This window comes from Rhincodon typus, chromosome 45 (genome assembly GCF_021869965.1).
Source record: "Rhincodon typus isolate 14 chromosome 45, sRhiTyp1.1, whole genome shotgun sequence".
In the NCBI taxonomy this organism is placed as follows: domain Eukaryota; kingdom Metazoa; phylum Chordata; class Chondrichthyes; order Orectolobiformes; family Rhincodontidae; genus Rhincodon; species Rhincodon typus.
The window spans coordinates 3479145-3483667 of record NC_063376.1 but is presented as its reverse complement, the minus strand read 5'-3'; positions in this window follow the sequence as shown (position 1 = coordinate 3483667).

The following is a 4523-nucleotide window of genomic DNA, read 5'->3' as shown; positions in this document are numbered from 1 at the left end:
AAAGGCAGCATGAAGGAGCTGGGTGAATGCCATGAGTCTCATACATTTCCCTTGTAATCACGGAGATGATCAGAGAACAACTATTCCCTTTTAATCGTGTTTTATGGGAGATTTATCTCGAATGTCACAATGGCCCCTGTGAATTGGTCCAAGTGTGGGTAGGTGAGGGTGGGGGGGTGGTTAGGGGGGTTGCAGACTCACCAATGTCTAACGTGGCATCCTTGACGAAGGAGGTCAAGCAGGGACAGCATGCATTCTGGGACTTAAAACCAGCGATGGGTTGTTTAACAAAGTCAAATTCAGATTTTCTGAAGAAGGGTCTAGGCCCGAAACGTCAGCCTTCCTGCTCCTCTGATGCTGCTTGGCCTGCTGTGTTCATCCAGCTCTATACGTTGTTATCTCAGGGTACTGATATTGCCGTCTCACTGATCAGTGATCTGGGGATACTGCCTTCTGAACGAGAGTCAACACATGGGTTATGATGCCACTTTGCCAACTGGGCACTCTGTGCTCCTCTGGTATCTTGGGCAATGCCATGGGGACCTCTTTGCCCCTGACAGGGGTGCACATCTCTTGTAGGGATGTTGGAAGGACCCAGACCAAGTACCCTCTTGAAAGACCGCGATGGCGAAGCATCCCCCTTGAGTCTCATCCTGTTTGAACAAAGTGACAGTGGCGAGGAGTTCCAATCATTGTGGGGGTACAACCATGTCAGTGAAAAATGACCACTAACACAACAAGGACAATCCCCAATGTCCAATTGGGTTACAGGTGGTAGGGTTCTACCCATTTGCCAAGCCCTGAGGTGACAAAGACAAGACAGAGACCATCCTTTAACCTCCAACGTCTCCGTGCCAGGAGGAAGCTGGGCACCTAGCTCTGGGCACCTCCCTGCTATCCATCTCTTCCATTCCCGGTGGCCTCGGCCTGTTCTCCATTGCTGCCAACTCTTACGTCAGGCCGGACTTGGTGAGAGAAATGCTTCAATATTTCACTGCGTTGGAGAAAAAACCCGGGCATACGTCGTGCCGCCTTTTGTCAGCTCTCTCAGTAACAAAAGCCACCATTTGACAATCCAACGTCAAACCTGCTGTGCTAATTCTTGTCTTCTATAAACGTGCAGCAGCGAGCAGCTGACTAGAAATCACTCTCGAGAAGTCCGAGCGGCGCTCCTGCACGCCCCGGCGAGATCTCAACCCTCAGCAGCTCTTGCGAAGTGGAGGGACCCTCTCGTCCATCTGCCGGGTACAGTTGGTGGACCCCCGAGCCAGTGCCCTCCCTCAAATCCAGCCAAAGCCCCACAACGGCAGATTGGACGTCCCTCCGGATGGTGGGGAACACTCTGCCTCACTTCCCCCAACCCCAACATCCCAGAGGAACTGCTTCCTCAACTCTCCAAATGGGACAGCGCTCCTGGGGAAGACGATCAGAACAAGGCGAGGGGAGCACTGATGGTTTGGTGCGGTGCGTTAGAGTTGGCACGAGCGAATGGTACAGGTTCGCCACCAGGGACAACTCACAGATTTATGCCCCGAGCCTCCTCTGGTGAGACAGGGGTGCAAAGGTGGGGGGGAGGGCACGGGGAATAGAGACAATTTGAGGGGGGTGTGGTTAGAGACTCAACACGTACAGAGTCCACACCCACCGCCAGAAATTACTGACCCCCCCCCCACCAATCTCCAGATGGAGGAAGGACAAGAACCCTCTAGCCTTGAGAGCTTGGCAGGGCGAAGGGGTGGGTAATAGAGTTGGGAGCAAACCAAGGGCCCACATGTGCCTCTGACAGATACCTATTGACCATGCCAGTCAGGAAGATAAATATGCCAAGCTTCCAGTTGACAGGACATTCATCTGGCTGCGAACTGAGTCAGTAAGAGGTGAGATCTCTATAAATCTACGGCCCCTAAAGAGAATGTGAAGCTTTGAATAAATTTAAGGAGGAGAGGGATGGATGTTTAATTAGTAACGGGTGGAAGGGTTATGGAGAGCGGCCGGGGAAATAGATTTGAGACAGTGATCAGATCAGCCGTGATCATATTCAATGGTGGGATCGACTCGAGGGGATGAATGGCCTGCTTCTGTTGCTAGCTCTAACGTTTGACACGAACGAGTGAGTTCGACAGCGTGAGGGCTTGGGTGAGTGCCAAGGGAGTGAGGGAGGGAGTCACAAAATGAGTGAGAGAGTGAGTGAGTGATGTGTGAGGTGCGGAGAGTGTGAGAAGGATAGGGGTAGGTTCCAGAATGGACTACCAGGAAATTTGCTGGCTTCAGGTCCAATTGAGGCAATCAAAAAGGGCATTGGGTGGGAAGGGTCTGGGTTAGGCATCTGAGGTGGGAAAAAGTGAAGAGATTGACATTGAGCAGCAAAGACCGGTGCAGACATGATGGGCCAAGTGGCCTGCTTTTGTGCTACAACTGTGAGGGAACGACTTGAGAGAGAATAAGAATGGGAAAGAGTGAGTGCGAGAGGGTTGGTGGATGAATGGAAGTGAGAGACTGTTAAAGCGCAGGCGAGTGCGAGATAAAATTGAATTTGGTTTATTGTCACTCGTGCTCATGCTAGTACAGTGAGAAGTTTAAAAGTCACCACTTATAGCACCATCTTAGGTGCGAAGGTACAGAATTGTGGGATCAAAGCAGTAAAATAAGGAAAAGCTTAAAAGCTAAACATTGCAGTGCTCCTTAAAACAGAGAGACACATTTAGGAGTTACAACTCCACAGTCCATAAATGCTTGGCCATGCTGGGCTTGCACTCCTCACAAACTCTACACCTCCCCTCCCTTGGGCTCAACCTTGCCACCACCGCCAACATGGGCTGCCCGCTCCCATAGATCGGGAGGGTGTGAGGGTGAAAGAGTGCGAGCGAGAGACCGTGAGAGATTAAGCGTGGGAGATGCAGGCGAGCGAGAGAGAATCACAGGTTGAGAATGAGCAGCACACCCAGACATATTCAATTGGATGAAACGACACGGAATGGCAGAAATAAAGAAGTTCTGATACATCTTCCGAGCACAGTGGCACAACCATTCCGAATGTGCACTGGGAGGTGCAAAGGGGTTTGGGTGAAGAGGCTGGGAAGGGGAGAAAGGTGTCAGAAAAAGGAGATGTTTCTGTGAGAGATAGTAGGAGACAACAATGTGCAGGGCTGGATGAACACAGCAGGCCAAGCAGCATCATAGGAGCAGGAAGGCTGACGTTTCGGGCCTAGGCCCTTCATTCTCCCTGGCACTACCTGTAAGACTTGACAAGGGACTCGGAGACGGGGTGGGGGGAGCTGAGACACTCCAGTCAGTGCACAGACATCTCTCTGAAAGACAGAGAGGAATTTGCCCCTCAAATACCTCCACACGCAAACCAGGTTGTGTCAAATCTCTGACCAACTGTGGGACTTTGAAAGCCCATCGTCCTGCCCTCCACCCCCGGCAACCACAGAAACACGCCCTCTGCTGTTCCACTCTTCGGGAGTCTGTCCTAGTTCTGAATTCAGGAAGCTCCTGTCCTCCCTTCCCAGGGGGAGAACGACTGGATGAAAACAGACCAAGGTCCATCTGGTTCACCTTCTGATGCCCTGGTGTTGGTGTTGGGTAACGAGGGGGCTCACGAATCACGGCCATCGGTGAACCTCCAACCGAGCCAGACGTGAGGTGAGGGAAACCCTCAGTGGTGGAGAGTGTGGGGAACCAGAGTCTAAATCTCACCTATTTCCCCCCAGGTTCCCCCTCTTCTCATTCTGCCAGGGGGCAGTGCCAACAGGCAACGTTGCTGGATGTACCTTGGCCAAGGTGGATGCATTTGACTGTATGCCATCAAACCTATTAACGTTCATTGCTTTCTCAGAGATTATCAGATAACAACTTATACCTTTTCATCGTGTACATTGGGAGATTTATCTCGAATGTCACAATGGCCCCTGTGAATTGGGCCAAGTGTGGGCGAGGGGGTGGGGGAGTGCAGACTCGCCAACGTCTGACGTGGCATCCTTGACGAAGGGACAGCATGCATTCTGGGACTTAAAACCAAACATGAGTAGTTTAATAAAATCTAATTGAAAGTGGGGTTAGCGATCTCTCCAAAAGGACAGAACGGAGCGTGAACAAGAGGGGAAAGGATGGGGAAAAGGGTATTGAACCTGTCTCACCCGGAGTTGATGTGATATCTGCACGTCAGCGCACTCCTCCATTTCCCCTCATGCCCCAGGCCCCCACCAGGCTCACAATCTCCCGGGAGAATGAGGACAAACAGCAAAGACTGGAATTCCATCGAGGAACACACTTTGTAACATACATCCCTCAGTCATGAAGCCAATCACACAAACTCTGGGAGAGTGTATCTCAGCGATGGGGCCAATGAGCCACCATTAAGGAAAACACTATACACTCTGTGTAGAGTAAGCTTTACTCTGTATCTAACTGCGTGCTGTCCCTGCCCTGGGAGTGTTTGATGGGGACAGTGTAGAGGGAGCTTTACTCTGTATCTAACCCTGTGCTGTCCCTGTCCTGGGAGTGTTTGATGGGGACAGTGT